The following is a 16,804-nucleotide window of genomic DNA, read 5'->3' as shown; positions in this document are numbered from 1 at the left end:
TCCCCATAGCCCCACAAGGAATAATGCCTGAACATTGCTGTATGTGGATTAAAAATCACACTGTCTGTCACTGTCACTGCACTGTCATCCCGTTGTTCATCGATTTGCTCTATCAGGCACCAGTAACATCTCCATTGTGAGATTTGTTGTTACTATTTTTGGCATATCGAGTATGCCACAGGGAGCTAGCCAGGCTCTGCTGTGCAGGCAGGATACTCTCGGTAGCTTGCTGGGCTCTCTGAGAGGGATGGAGGAATTGAACCTGGGTTGGCTGCGTGCAAGGCAAACATCCTACCCGCTGTGCTATTGCTCCAGTCCCTAAAGGTAATAATATTTTGTTATTAAAATATATTTTTATTCTCCCTATTGACAATGACTAGACATAATTTTTTTAAATGCTGGCAGTGTAATTATCTCACTAATTGTTTCACAAGCATGGAGGTAAAAATGAATATTATTTTATAAATCCATATACATAAAAGTTTTGATTATGAAGAAAAACTCAGCTAGGAAGAAACTCTGGTAAAATAATTACAGAACCAGAAAAGGTTTTAAAAACAGGCATGTGAGAAATACAGGGCAAGAGCAGTCACACAAGAGAAGTTTCTCAGCCACCCACAAAAAACAATAATTACCTTGTACATTTTAATTTTCATATGTAGTTTTACAGGGCTGGAGTGATAGCACAGTGGGTAGGGCGTTTGCCTTGCATGTGGCCAACCCAGGTTCGATTCCCAGCGTCCCATATGGTCCCTCAAGCATAGCCAGGAGTAACTCCTCAGTGCATGAGCCAGAAGTAACCCCTGTGCATCACTGGGTGTGACCCAAAAAGAAAAAAATGTAGTTTTACATACCTTGTGTTGTTTTATCCCCATAACCCTCTTGCGGAATAAAAACTGTTTCCTCTATTGAATAACTGAGGAAGCTAAGTAAGAAAGGTCATGTGCCATGCCAAGGTCAGACAGCTAAGTCTCAGTGAAACTGCTGCTGCAACTATAGCCTTTTCTTCCTAATCCCTTCTTGAATGATGTAACAGAAAGAGTATGGTTTCAGTTGGGAAACAATTTTACTTTCTGGTTATCATTTTCAATCTTTTAAGCATTGATAGAAGATAGATTTATACCAAGTTCTTGATTAATCTTGGACTACATTCTTGAGTTTGATTTGAGTAAAATTTCCAACATTTAGACTCTTAAAATGCACCTGTCTGATAAAAATGGCATAGCGTCTGTAGATCAGATGCATTCGGGGAAAGGGTTGATAGCATTCGGGAGAAAAGATGTTCTGTTTCTTTAGAAATCTGAGTTTTTTAATCTCATGAGAGCTTTGATTTAAATTGGAAACAAAGGTTGTGACTTTTATCTTTCCTGTAGCTTCTCCCTGTCTAGCTTCTAATTTCCTAGAGTAATGGTTTCTGCAATAGTTTTTATTTATTTATTTGGGGATGGGGATGAGGTGGAAGGTACATCTGAATGTGTGTGTCTCAGAGGAGCGTGTGGTGCCAGTAATCAAATCCAGAGCCTCAGATATGCAAGATAACTGTCTGCCATAATCTTCGGATGAGTCTTCTAAGAAAAAATAAAGAAAGGCCTGAGTTTACTTGTACTTTGTGTGCATTAGTTAACATACGGATAACTAACAGTAATCTCTCTATATCTTCACAGAAAAACAAACTCTTTGTGACTTGTTTTCATTCCAGAAACTGCCACCTCAAGGAGCAGAAGAGAACATTCAAAAGACATCAGTGCTGAGTCGAGATGCCTTCACTGTCTGCTCTGTTGCTGAGCCCCGTGGGTCTAGACTGGCCACCCGACAACCTGGCAGCCAGGGACAGCTCGCCCAGGTCCTCTAGCCTTATTTTCTTCCTTTGCACTGAGAGCATTCCTCTTCAAAGACTGTTGGGAGGCTGGAGTGAAACAGTCTGCATGGAAACATTCTTTGCTCTTGAGACTGTGCCTTTTCCAAAGAACACTGTACTGTAAAATGCCATGTTTTTGTTTTATTTTATTTACTTATTTTTATTTTTATTTATTTTTTTATTCCACACATTTAAAGTTTAACTTTATTTATTTATTTATTTATTTTTAATGCTTTATTGAATCACCATGTGAAAAGTTACAAGGATTTCAAGCTTAAGTCTCAGTCATACATACCCATCCCTTCACCAGTGCCCATGTTCCACCACCAAGAACCCCAGTATACCTCCCACCACACCCCCACCCCCAGTCTGTGTAGCTGATAATTTTCACTTTACTTTCTCTTTACTTTGATTACATAAAAATGTAATCATATTTATATTATGTTGAAATAATACTTTTATGTTCAATATTTCAACATAAAACTTACTATTATTATTTGGAATTCCCCCCCCCCCAGAATCGAGCCTGCTGAAAAGGCAGCATTTGATAATTTGTTTTCTCTTGCTGAGAATGAAGAGATATGAGGTTTTGGATTTCTATATTTTAGTAACTAAGTTCAAGGAAATTTCTTCCAAAAATTGCATCATTGCAAGCTCATACCTCTGTTTAGTGGATCTTATAAGATGGCGGTCGCCATGCCGCCTCTTCCCCCGCCTCCCCCCACAAAGGAAAAGCTGAGAGAGAAAATCCTTTCCCCTCCTGAGGCAGCATGGGACCGTGGCTTAGTTCACAGTCTGGAGGCATTTCTGCAAGAAGCTGCTGGTGTCGAGAGTAGTAGATGGCCTCTGGGATCATGGGCGTTCAGCAATGGCTTATTTACTTATTTTTAAACATTAACTCTTTTTTGGTCTGTTGGGGTCACACCTGGTGATGTTCAGAGCTTACTACTGACTCTGCACTCAGGAATTACTTCTGGCGGTACTTGGGGACCATATTCGATGCCAGGGATTGAGCCAGCCACATGCAAGGCAAACACCCTACCCAGTGGTACTCCAGGAACTCCCAAGGTTCCTGGCCTCTAGGGACCTTTGGACCACTCACAATATCTGGGGGGCCACATGGTAGCAGAACTACAACTGGCTTGGCTTCACAGGAAAGTTCTTAAAGCTTTGTACTATTTCCTTGTCCCAGAAAAGGTTGCTAGCAGTAGGTGCTTTTGGGCAGACACATTAAGAAAAGGAGGCATGCTGGACAGACTTCTGGAAAAAACCCTTTCAAGTTAAGAGGCACCTGAGATGTGCCAAGACCACATAGGGTGTGGGGTGCTAGGGATTTGCAGTACACTGCAGGGAGAAGGGTGAGATAAAGAAAATGAAAGGATTAACACTGAGTGGGCAGAGCTGTTGGAGGGGCTGAGTGGAGGAGGAATATGCCTGACTTACATCAGTATGTTTCCTTCTGCCTTGGAATGAAAAGTCACTCTTTCTGAGAAAGCATACAAGGGGAAGACAGTTATAAAGTGATTGAAACACCCAGACGAGAGTTGACTATGACTGAGAAAGTGGGTTCACAACCTCTTCAAGTGGTGGCTTTGACTTTTACAAATCCTAAAACAGGCTCTGAAAGATCATCCCAGTTACCCAAAGACGCAAAGCTCACAATAGGTGGGAGAAGATTTGCCTTCACGTCCTCAGGAAACTACCGTGTGATCTTTCCCCTGATTTTGATGACAACCTTTGGAGTGAGCAGAAAGTCATTGAATTTAGGGGCAACTATTGTTGCTTTTGTTCTAATAATTTGCCGTGACTCTTAAGCGGAGGATTTGAAGAAGCACTTTTATTTGTATCATCTAGTGTTTATTCAAATTTTTATGCTTTTACATTGGAAGTTTCAATAGGCTTATGGTGATGCTTTTGAAGTTTTAAGTGCAAATTTAAGTCTAAAAACATTATTAAGGCAAGTTTACTACATACTTTTAGATACTGGTAGGAAGCATTATGGAAATCTCTGTCCTTGAGTTTTCTTGCACTGAGGCACATGAGTTGCTGCTTCCCAGTGTTAGGGCACAAGAAGCATGGAAGGCACTGGATATTGGTGCAGAGGTGACAGGAAAACCCTTAAAGGTTCATCCTTGGTGTTGATCTGGGCATGGAATATGTTCTTTGGCTGACATTTTAATCCATGTATAATTATTACTTTTTTGCTAAAGAAGATACTTACTTCATGGGGGGTACACTGCAGGGAAGCCACACCAGCTATGCTTGGGGCTTACTCCTAGCTTTGTGCTCAGGTCACTCCTGTCATGGTTCTGTGCACCCTAGGTGGTGCTGGGGTGTGAACTGGTGCTGGCCATATGCAAGGCAAGTTCCTTCTATCTCTCTGGCCCCTAACAAAGGGTTTTAAAAGAAACACAAAATATCCACAAAAGCATCAAACACAGATGAGAATGTGGTGGTGGCGTGTTCATACAACCAGCATCAATGTAGACTGAGTCTCCCCATGGAGCTCAGGTCTCTCCATTGCCCTTTCCTCAGTCTGGGAGCTGTCGGCTTAGCAATACCGAGTCTATTGGAATAGTGGGGTTCCTCTGGCCGAGGAGCCCAGGGCACACCATGGTTCCAGACCTGTGGTTCCCACCTTCCAGACCCTGTCTTCACCCTTGAGTTTTCACCAGGGTTTGGGTTTGAATCCCAAACCCCGAGAGATCGGACATTCCATCAGGAGCTTAGTCAACATCTTCTCAAGCTCTGCTCCCCAGGGACTGGGTGATCTTGGGAGTGCCCCACTTGGCCATCTTCTGACCCACTGGATGTACTTACATTCAGCAAGTTCAGTGTGGGATCTCCAGTCTACTGTCAGACTTGGCAGGGCAAGACAATTTCCTGTGTGACTCTAGCCCCATGGGAGATGGATATTGGTTGTATTGAAATTAATTGGGATTAGCCCCTTCGCTCACCTATTCTTCCAATTGTCACCTTACATTTACATCCATTTCTGTGGCTGTTGATATGGATGTATCAATTAAACCAATCAAAGTAAGAGGATGAGATCAAGATCACTGCCATTCATGGAGTGAACTGAGTGTATATGTGGGTGTCCATCCTTATTTTGACACTATCCACTTATGTGGCCTCAGACAAGTTACTTTGCCTCTTTGACCTTCATTTTATCATTTTTAAAATCAGGGTCAAAATACTACACTTCTCCCTGAAATTATTAATCAAGTGGCTACTTGTTTTAACTACTGTGAGTTATAATTTTAGTTTTATGTAAGATAATGCATGCGAAACTAACAAAGTACCTGGCACATAAATATTCAATTTATGCTAGCTTTAACTCTCTGTAGTGGTGGTCTGTACAATTTTAAACTAATCTTTAATTAATGTAACTAATGGTAGAATGATAATGCAGTTGGTAAATGGTAGGAATTTGAGCCCTGTTGAGTGTGGTTCTAAATCTGAGGTCTCAAGTTAGGAAGACATGGGTAGCAGCTCAGGACCTGAATCGCCCATTGTGATAAGAAAAAGGCTGGTAGTCGTGCCTTTCAATGATCACCTCAGGAGTGTTGGAAATAGTGTGGCATATTTTTCAGGAGTGCAGTAGAGAGGTGATTGCTTAGGTAGACTTCATCAAAAAATTTATGGGCTTGGTACTGAGGCTAAAATACCTGCCTTGCATCCTGCTGCCCCAGTTTGAAGTCTGAAATCATATATGTTTCCCTGAGCATTAGCATTTATCACTCATGAGTACAGTGCCAGGGATAGAACCCATGGCCCCCAAATCAAAAATAAATAAATTAGATAAAAATGGTTAAGATAATTTTTACTTAAAAATAACTTTCCCCCTCTGCTTATCAAAATAATTTAGGTGCAGCAGAGAAAGAATATTGCAAAAAAAGTTAAAGTTAAAATAATTCAAAATAATTTTACTCTTTGTTTTACTTTCCATCACCTCTCTTTCTATTTTTTTGTCTGCTTCTGACTTTTCCAGTTGCCTCAATACAAACTTTTGGTAAAATATGCTAGTAAATCTACTACAATTATAATTGCTCTGATGCAGCAATATTACTCTGGAGATCATTTCCCAATCTTTCATTTGATAAAAACACCAATGTTTAGAATATATACATTCAAGTACACTTAGTACTGTATACTGCTTTCAGTAACAAAATTAAAAACAAGACCAATTTCTGGATGTCTGTCAGTAAGGGAATCCTTGCTTAAATTGACTCGTTGACTCTAGATACCATTATGTACCTATTACAGAGTCTACAACAGGTTTTATTGTAATGATCTGAACAAAACTGTCTTATAATCTTACTATCTTAGCATCTGTGGGTAGATTATAAGTTATTTCAACCCAAGTGATGTAGAGAGAAGTAAAGTTTATGTTTTCATTTGATCCTAAAATGTCATCTGTACAAGCACAACCTCAGGAGTAATGTGAGGATTGCAGTGTTTGTGGCTGATAAGCTAAATGAATAGCCTACTGGGGTGAGGGCTGTGGGAAGATCTAGAGCATTTAGAAGACAAGAGGAGGTAATTCTGTTCTCTGTAGGCTGGTCCCTTCTAGAGATTCATGTTCAGCAAGCAGAGTAGTCAATTTCTTTGCTGCTGTGAGATCAAAATCACATCCTTGGCTGTAGAAACTGTCCTTGATTCTGACAAAGAGCAGTCTCAAATAACTTGCTATAATTGCCTCCACATTTCATGTTGCATAAAAGAAAAGCCTTAGATTATTTTCACAGTGCCTCAAGGCGTAAACCAGGGTCAATGGGAAGCAGCCAACAGGAGTCCAGAGTTAATCCAGAAAAGGCACCCTAACATTTCAGAGCTGATCAAAGTGCTGAAACAGCTGGCCCTGAAGATTCCAGTCCTGTCCTTCTAGGTGTTGGAAGGACTGATGAGAACAGTGAGAAAGAGTGTGAGAAATCTCCCACCTGTCTAAACACCTATAGTTTCAGAGAATGGAAAGATCCACAAAAGCTAAGCTTTAATAGTTATTGATTATAGTCTTGCAAGATCCAATGGCTAATGAGCAGGCACACCCGAAGTAGTCAGAACAGGGGAACAGGGGTTATTTTCCCTAATATATTAAGGGAAGTCCTGTCTCCTGTTCCTCATAGGCTGAGTACTATGTAGTGTACAATATTCCGACATCACCTAATTTTTTATTGGATAATTGGAATACATGTATCCTTTGGGTTGGGTATTTAGAACTGTTGTTTCCACTTTCTGTTTCTTTGCTCTGCTCCTTTAACAGAATGAAGCCATTGTATTTTCTAAATAATCTTGGAGAGAAGATATATTGTGGCAGAAAAGATTCCCTTGGGTATGGACTTTCTAACGCGTAGATATTTTCTATATTGACTCCCTCTAAATATCCTTTTTGTTCAAACACTGATAGGCAGTGAGTCATTGTGTAGGCATGCTGCCAGATATTTTACAGCTAGGGTTAAATGCTTTTTCTTAAAAATGGACTGACACTGACATTATTTCTAATAGGTGCTGGTTACTTGTAGGGTCACTGTGGTACCTAACACTCTTTTCCAACCCATCCCTAACCCAACCAGAGAATATTAAAGTTTATGTCTGGGGCCTGAGATCTGGTTCTCAGCTATGAAGATTGAGAGGTAATTCAGAGCCAGGTATGTAATCCCCAACACATCATATAGATACAGGTTTGAATTCTGTCTCCTCTACCTTTGACTTTCCAAGTCAAGCAAATTATTAACCTCTCACAAATATCAGCTTTATTCTCTTTAAAATATAAATAATACTGGTTTCTTCCTCAAAGACCTCTTATAAAAAGACTCAAGATAACAATGATTGTTTTCTTGTTGTTTAGATTCTAGGGATCAAACTCAGCTCCTCCAAAATGCAAAGCTCATGCTCTATTATTGAGTCATACTTCCATCCTGAGATAATAGTCTCTTAACATGGTTGATATATAGTGGCATAGAGTGAATTTCAATAAGTATTTTTATGTTGCATTAGGTGAATTATCCTTGTATGATTATATAGATTCATTTTTAACAGAGTAAAGCCATTGTTTTTTAATTGATCTTGGGGAAAATCCATAAATTTATCTGCTATGGGATAGACCTTATTTCCTGATGCCCCTGAGGTTTATAAAGTTCAGTTTATCAAAATCAACTAATATATTTTTAGTGTTTTCCAGTTACATCTGTGTCAGTTAAAGGACTCTGAATCGTTTTATGACTGAATCTCAATCACAAAAGCTTTGTAACTGTATCTCACAGTGATTCAATAAATAAATACAATAAAATGAAAAAAGGACACTGAATCTGGAATTTAAGGATCCACATCCAGGTAACTTTAAAGTCTGTTTCCTCTCCATAAAGTATAAGTGTATGCCACTTCATTCATAAAATGTTTGTGGAATAATAAATGACATGACTTTTATAAAGGTGTATTTCAAATGATCAAACCCTACAAAATCAGGAACTCTTATTATTGTCATAACTTGAGAGGGGTGTGGTTTCTATGACCTTTGAAAAATCTACTATTTGGAAATTTAATTACAAACTTCTTAGAGAATGTAGGAGTACATTTTCAAAGTAAAATAGAATTACATCTCCCAGATAGGAGAAAGTTTAGCTTTATAGAAACCCTTTAGGAACGTGAGAGTAACGTTCCAGTAAGAGAAGCAGAAAAAAAACTTGAGTGTGATGAAGAATTTATGTGAATGCTTTTCTAAGAATAGAATTTTTATTTATTTATTTATTTTTTTAGAATTTTTATTTTTAATAGGAAGCTGTGTAGGTAGTAATTTAGTTATAACAACTAAAAATACTTAATTACTACATATGAAATTAGAGCAAGCAGGTGCACATGAAGAAGTGTGGGGTTTGAGCAGAAATAAATGCACATTTAAGCTTTTAAAGATTTATAGCACTGGATGGGATCTTTTTTTTTTTGCTTTTTGGGTCACACCTGGAGATGCACAGGAGTCACTCCTGGCTCTGCACTCAGGAATTACCTCTGGCCGTGCTCAGGGGACCATATGGGATGCTGGGATTCGAACCCAGGTCGGCCGCGTGCAAGGCAAACACCCTACCCGCTGTGCTATTTCTCCAGCCCCAACACTGGATGGGATCTTATGAAGGATTTTACCAAAGGGGGAGAGGGATTGTAGTGAAGATGTAATCTACCCACTAAGATTTCCCAGAGAAACAACACTTGACATTGCTAAGGTTCATGATTTGATGTTCCTGGTTTGATTTCTGAGTAAGTTCCATAGAGAAATTGGAGTAAGCAGAAAGGAGTGAAAGTATCCTTTAACTACGAAGAAATCATTTCTATTACATATTGTTCACAAAAGAGAGCACATTTGTGAAAATATATAATAAACACTTGATTTTTTGTTTTGTTTTTTTTTCTTTTGGGGGGAGTAGAGAGAACCCTACCTGTTAGTGTTCAGGGGCTATTTCTGGTTTGTACTCAGAAATGACACATATTCTAGGAACCATATACACTGCAGGAGATCAAACCTGGGTCAGTTGCATGCAAGGGCAAGCATCTAAACTCTTCTGTCTCTCCAGCTCGAAATGCTTGAATTTTAATGGATAACAAAAATGTTTCCCTAGAAAATAAATACCAATATCAGCATTATTTGCACTCTATTGGAGAAAAAAATGCTAAAGCTTAAAGAACATTTCTTTCCTCCAATGTTTTCCAGGTTCCCATTTCTAATAGTGAAGAATTGGAATAGCCCAAGTGTTCAACCAATGAGCAGACATTTCAATAAACCACCAATAGTCTATCCCTTAGACAAACAGTACAAACAACATTGCCAAGATCATGAAAGGAAAGAAGCAGCAGAAGAACACCATTGCATGGATGGAGTATACTGAACAGAGGAAGCATGCCCTAGTAGCTTGAGTAAAAAAAAAAGAAGAGTAAGTTACGGGCTACGGTGATAATACAGTGGTTAGGGTACTTACACTGCACATAGACAAACCTGGTTTGATCTCTAGCAAAATATATGACCCTCTAGTCCCCACGTAGAGTGACCATTGAGCACAGAACCAAGAGTAAGTTATGAACACTGCATGGTGTGCCACCTCCCCAACCAAAAACTAAGTGTAAGTTAGTGGATAAATAATGAATTAAATTTATTAATCTTTGAAAAGGTGTGGCTTTCCACTGATTTTTATTGCAAGGTAGATAAAGCCAGGTGGGGAGGTCAGCAGAGCTGAGTATTTTGCATTTTTCCATGCAGGAGCAGGAGACTCAGAACTGAGAGAGAGAAGCTGCCCTATCAGGACCTCAGCCTCACTGGATTCAGCACTGACCACCCCACCTCTACCACAAAGGTTTTGCCAATGGGTTGATTATTTTGTGAGGAGAAACCCACTTGTGATTCTGGGGAGCGGGGGCTAGAAGTCCCAAGAAGCACCAAGATAAGCACTTTTCTAACTGAAGAAGGAATCTATGCCAATGCCTCAGTCAGCAGGTCTGTCATTTCTCCCTCAGCTTCCCCTTTCAGCCTGGTTTCATCTTGACCTCTAGCTTCATCTACTACTCTACACTTAGCTTTACTTGAACCTATCACAACTCCTCTTAGGAAAGAAATTCATCAACTCACCTACCTCCCATTCTTCTCCTTTTAGGTGTTAAGCAATATCAAATGGGTCAGAGGTGTGACTCAGTGCTAGGTCCCATATTTGCATGTGTGAGGGCCTAGTTTTGATTCCAGGCCTGCCCCCAAAAGAAAAAATAAAGACAATATTAGACAATAGTAAGGTTGAAAAGTTTTGATACTCTTCTCACTTCTGCACCCACTGGGATCATCAGTGTTAACATATGACTGTACAATATGTATTTTGTTCTTCTACAAGAACCTGCCTTTATTTTTTCCAATTTTAAAAGGACACTATGCCAAACATATCAGTCACTAACTTCTTTCTCTTAATAACTTACATTTCAGATCCAAGACACAGATATGAAGTAACTCATCCAAAATCACACAGCTAATAAATCAGAAAGTTGGCGTTTGAACCTCAGAGGACAACTCTGGAGTCTGGCACTTTATCTGCTATAAACAACTCTCACTGATAGAAGAAAAGAAAGTTGAGAAAGACCTGAGGGAGTGGGTCAGTGCTAGGACAAGAGAAACAAATATACACGCCACCTGTGGTGACAGGCCCCCTGATTCAGCTTTGGCACAGCTCTCTGAGCTGCAGCACCCTCCCTGCAGTACTCATCACTTCCAGAAAAGGCCATTCCTTAGAGAAGGCTCCATAGCTGGAACATAAGGTGTTCAGGCAATGGAAGAAATTGCTCAGTTGCTTTGGGCATCACCCACCTGTCTGTCTGTCTGTTATTGGAAGTTATGCATTTTGACTTTATAAATGAACAGAGCTGGTTTTTTCCCACCCCTGGCTCTTAGATTAAGGAAGAAGGATATAAACACTTTAGTCAGAAAATTTTCTTAGCTTCAGAATATTCTTAACATCATGACAATTCTATAATAGTGGGGGGAAATGCATTTATGTGCCAAACTATTTGGAACATAAGTGGCTCTTTTAATTAAAATTCAGACAGAAATTTTAGATTTGTTACTGAGAAACCATCAATCATGCCTATGAATGGTTCACTCTGAGTTGACCTTAAACTGTAGGAAATTGCCATTTTCAATTCACAAATTACTTTCTTCCCCACCTCTTTACATCACCATTTCACTTTCACTTGTCTCATTACCATGGTCTTCTTGATTTTTGTTTAAGAAAAAGAAGAAAATAGAAAGGAAATAAACTTTTGCTAATCAAATCTTGCATTATTGTGAGATCCATGTTGAAAAATAAGGTATTCAGATTTATAAATGTTATCATGGCTTACTATTTGTCCCATATGTGAATATAATTAAATAAACATCTAAGGAGTGTTCATGTGTACTCTGTGATATACCAGGAGATAGGACTGCTAAGGTTATCATATATTTTCTAGGAGAAGTGTAAATACATTAAAACATACATACAAAGTAAAGACCCACCATAGAGTACAGAAAAAAATGACCAAGGAGAAAGAGAAGTAAAGGCAACATTTCTGGAAGGGGCAGCTGTTCAGCTGGGTTTTGAAGAATGACTAGGATTTTGATAGGTGGTGAAGTAGGAAAGAAAGTCATTCAAGGTAAAGCCAAGAATACTTGCAAAGGCAGAGGGGTGCAGATGTGAATGCATGTTCACCATTCAGTGATAGTGAAAGTAAAGATATAGTGAATAAGAAGAGAATGTAGGAGAAGCATGGATAGGTTTTTTTAGGGTAAGACACTCTTAGAATTTAATTTTTAATTTTAAAATTAAAATTTTTATTTTAATAAAAATAAATTTTATTTTAATTTTTTTATTTTAAATTTTTGTTTACACTTGCTATATAACATGTATGGTCAATTCACAAACATGAGCCTAATTATAATAACAATTTATTGAATCTACTTAATAAATGATAGACTTACAAGTAGGACTGTCTACAATACTCTAGGGTGACTGGTGCATACAAAATAAAAACAGACTATCATGAAACAAAGTAAGTTAGAGAACCTGATTTAGGAATTTTTAAAACTACATGTAATCCTTTCTCTCCAGTATTCAGTCTCCAATTCTTATCAGATTTGGGCTCTATTCTCTCATAAAGAAAAGAATTGCTACCTGCAGTAACCATATACTTGAACTGTCGCTGCCAAAGCCATTAAACCTCAACATCATCCTGTGAGGGAATCCTGGGAGGGATCTGGGAGGCAATTCATTTCATACTAGACTGGGAGACATCAGGCAAGTTACCAAGTTACCCTGCTGGTGAAGAGTAAAAGCTAGCATCTAACACACACACACACACACACACACACACACACACACACACACACATCAATTTGGATTATTCCAGGGCTTTCTAGAAGAAGGCTAGAGAGCTAGACCCCAGAAACTATCTGATCCAGGATGATTTGGGGTCAGAATAGAGTGTGTGGGAGATGGATTTTTGCGCAAGCTTTCAGGAGATATGGGCAAGTGGGAGAGAAGGCACTATCCTTGGGGTCCTTAACATCTAAGACAATGGGGTATTCTTGGCACTCGTTAACACGTTGACATGGTGTGTACCACTGATGGCTCTCACTTGAATGTGTTTTATTTATTTATTTATTTATTTTAATTGAATCATCATGAGATACAGTTACAAAGCTTTCATGTTTGAGTTGTAAATAGCATATAATGTTGATCTGCTGCTCTTGTGTCCGTGCGCTCCTGGAATTCTAAAATTTAAAAAATTAGGGTCTGGAGAGCTCTCTGCAATGAGCTGTTCAGTTCCAAGATTTGCCTGTGTGTCTCTGGATCATGGCCATTTAGGAGCTTAATAAGTAGCCGAGGGCAGTAGGTGGGCATCATCTCAGAGTCCATCTCGGTGGAAGGGGTGGGGAGAAAGGACGGCTCCTTCCCTGTTCCGTGAGGCCAGGTGTTTGCCACTACTACTCCCAAATACCTGGATTTTTGTTGAGTTCTGGAAGATGGCGGCTGCCAGGATTCCTAGGGGGCAGGCGAGGGACAGCACTTGCTCCCATCTGGAGCAGCCCAGCAGAAGCGGCCCATTGCAAAGTCCGGAGGCATCTGCAGCAAGCTGCTCGGGTCTGAGACTCGTTTGTGTGTCTCTGGATCATGGTCGTGTAGGAGCTTCGAATGTGGTTTAATTAACACAAACTGACAATATGTTAAATACTTTCTCAGGCACTGTGCTCTTGCTTTCTGGGCTTTGTCCTGAAATGGGCCTAGAGAAGGAGATGATTTATGACACATATAACTTCTCCTCCCACAAAACCATGATCTGATAGACAAGATGCAGAATAAGTGAAATTAGAGTGGTCTGGAGAGATTGGGCTGCATAGTCATGACGGCCCTAGTAAATGCTAGTATACAGCATTCATGCCTGAGAATATGGGATATGCACCCCACGGTAAGTTTTGGGTTTTGTTTTCTTGGATTTCCTTATACTACACTGGAAGTATAGGCTGCATTTAATCCTCTCCCACACAGAGGGAGAGGATTAAATGCACTGCTCCTTTCTACGTCCTCTTTCTCCATTTAAACTCTCCTCAGTCCCAACTTGAACTCACCTCTCTAGTGTCTTCTCTGACTGTTACAGGGGAAAGGGAGCTGGTTCTTAACTCACACAGGAGCATTGGTGACCTGGTATCCTCCTCAAAGTATAGAATTTGCATTTTTCAAAAGAATCTCTGGAAAGCTGGTATTTCTCTCCATTGGTAGATTTCCTGACATTCTTTCTCAGGAGAGTCATCACCAGCACACAAGCACTGGCTCCTATGACCTTGCACAGAGCTAAGTCTTTGATATGCACTTAATTCTTACAAGTCATACAGAGAGCAGGCAGTTCCCACTCAGAAAAAGGAAATACTGCTTAGCGAGTTGAAGTCATTATACTACCATCACAGTGCTTGGTCTAAAAACTGGGATATGGAAACAATCCAAATACCTTATGGAGACAAATAGATAAAGAAGTTGTAATACTTAGATATTTAGTGGAATACTATGCAACCAACAATGTGCAATTATGTTTTTTAAAAAGTTTTCTTAATACTTTATTTTTTTCACACTGACAAATTGCTTTCTATTTTTATTTTCTTTATTTTTAATTGAATCACCATGAGATACAGTTACAAAGATTTAATGTTTGAATTTCAGTCATACAATGATCGAACACCCATCCTTCCACCAGTATCCATTTTCCACCTCCTATGTCCCCGGTATCCCTCCTCCTCCATCCCATCCCTCCCCCTGATTCTATGCCAATTTCCCCCATATCCTCTATCTATTTTTGGCATTATGCTTTGAAATACAGATACTGAGAGGCCATTATGTTTGGTCTTTTTCTACCTTCAGCACACATCTCCCATCCCAAGTGATCCCTCCAACCATCATTGACTTAGTGATCCCTTCTCTATTCCAATTGCCATCTCCCCCAGATTATGAGACAGGCTTCCAACTATGGAGCAATATTCCTGGCCCTTGTGTCTACTGTTCTTGAGAGTCAGTCTCATATTATGTTATTTTATGTTCCACAAATGAGTGCAGTCCTTCTATATCTGTCCCTCTCTTTCTCACTCATTTCATTTAGCATGATACTCTCCATGACCATCCACTTATAAGCACATTTTGTGACTTCATCTTTCCTAACAGCTGCATAGTATTCCATTGCATAGATATACCAAAGTTTCTCTAACCAGTCGTCTGTTCTCAGCACTCGGATTGTTTCCAGATTCTGGCTATTGTGAACAGTGCTGCAATGAATATGCATGTGTAGATGTCATTTCTACTGTGCTTTTTTGAATCCCTGGGATATATTCCCAGAAGTGGCATTGCTGGATCATATGGAAGCTCAATTTCTAGTTTTATTTTTAAATTTTTATTAGTGAATCACCGTGAGGTACAGTTACAAACGTATGAACTTTCATATTTGCATTTCATTTACATCCCTCCACCAATGCCCATTCTCCTCCACCAATGTTCCCAGTATCCCTCCCACCATCCCCACCCCAACCCCCACCACCCCACCCTGCTGCTCAACAGGACATTCCCTTTTGTTTTCTCTCCTGTTGGATGTTGTAGCTTGCAATAGAGGTATGGGGGAAAAGGCAGCTGAGATGGAGAAGGGAACACCAAGTAGAGGATGTTGGGAGGACCCACTCGGGTTGAAAGCTGCATGCTGAAAGTAGACTATAGACCAAACATGATGGCCACTCAATTTCTAGTTTTTTGAGGAATGTCCATATTGTTTTCCAGAGAGGCTGGACCAGTTGGCACTCCCACCAACAATGAAATAGAATCCCTTTCTCCTCACATCTGTGCCAACACTGGTTATTCTTGTTCTTTTTGATGTGTTCAAGTCTCTGTGGTATGAGATATCTCATTGTTGTTTTGACTTATATCTCCCTGATGATTAGCAATGTAGAGCATTTTTCATGTGCCTTTTGGCCATTTGTATTTCTTTTTTGAGGAAGTTTGTGTTCACTTCTTCTCCCCATTTTTGATGGGGTTGAAGGTTTTTTTTCTTGTACAAGTTCGCTGCAATTTGAATGGAACTGGAGTATCAATTTATGATAAACTTTTGGCTTTGAATCATAGCAGTGGAAGGAGACAACTAGCAATGAAAGTGAAGAATGAGAATTTACATAAGGGCAGTGGTAAAGGGGATAGGGTCCTTTGGACAGGGGGGTCATGGTTTGTGTGTGGGGGGGAGAGATGATGAAGCACAATTGCTACACATCAAAACAGTAAATCAGCATTACAATAAACATGTGACCTTAACTACAACAATTTTTCAAATTAAAACAAAAACTATAAAGGCGAAGGAAGACAAGAATCTAGGTGTCTGTGGCTTCCAAGCCCAACTTTCTTAGGGCTCTGATTGCTTCACTAAACAAGATGATCAGAATTTTCTGGTCTGTCCATTCTCTTGATAATGGATGCTTTCCTCCATCCACCCACAGGTGACAGGTAGCATGTTCCTGTCAATGAAGAACTGGTGAACAGCAGTTTTCTCCAGAGCAAGGAACAAAGATCCCAGCCAGTAAATACGCTCATTTCTTAGCCTTCCCTTTGCCCAGTTTAGAGAACTTTCTGCTGATGAAGTAGAGTTTCTTACACAAAAGAAAAAGATTTACCACAAACAAAGGAATCAAAGAGCAGGACCAGGTCTCCAGAATGTAGTGTGGAAACTTTGCACTGATCTACCTCAGGAAACTAGGTTAGAGTTTCTCAAACATTCCTTCTTATCTGAATCATTTAGAGAGCTTTTACAACTCCTAAGGTTTTTTAGGTTGGGAATATACCTCAGTAATAGAGCACTTATATATGAGGCTATGGGTTCAATTCCCAGGACCACACACACACACACACACACAAATAAAAATTCCTA

General features: G+C 39.6%; 1 long non-coding RNA gene across 2 annotated transcripts in view; it reads left to right on the top strand.

Annotated features, from left to right (window-relative positions):
* Nucleotides 1-11,648, top strand: part of LOC129399126 (uncharacterized) — a 115,469-nt gene extending 103,821 nt beyond the window's left edge. For both annotated transcript variants that reach the window (XR_008626947.1, XR_008626948.1), the window contains exons 2-6: nt 1,700-1,843; nt 8,030-8,191; nt 9,561-9,780; nt 10,104-10,337; nt 10,812-11,648. This is a non-coding gene — a long non-coding RNA (uncharacterized LOC129399126). The remainder of the gene's footprint in view (nt 1-1,699; nt 1,844-8,029; nt 8,192-9,560; nt 9,781-10,103; nt 10,338-10,811) is intronic.
* Nucleotides 11,649-16,804: the final 5,156 nt, after the last annotated feature.

This window comes from Sorex araneus, chromosome 10 (assembly GCF_027595985.1).
Source record: "Sorex araneus isolate mSorAra2 chromosome 10, mSorAra2.pri, whole genome shotgun sequence".
Classification (NCBI taxonomy): Eukaryota; Metazoa; Chordata; class Mammalia; order Eulipotyphla; family Soricidae; genus Sorex; species Sorex araneus.
Note: the sequence above shows the minus strand (reverse complement) of the source record. Positions and strands in the feature narration are given on the sequence as shown.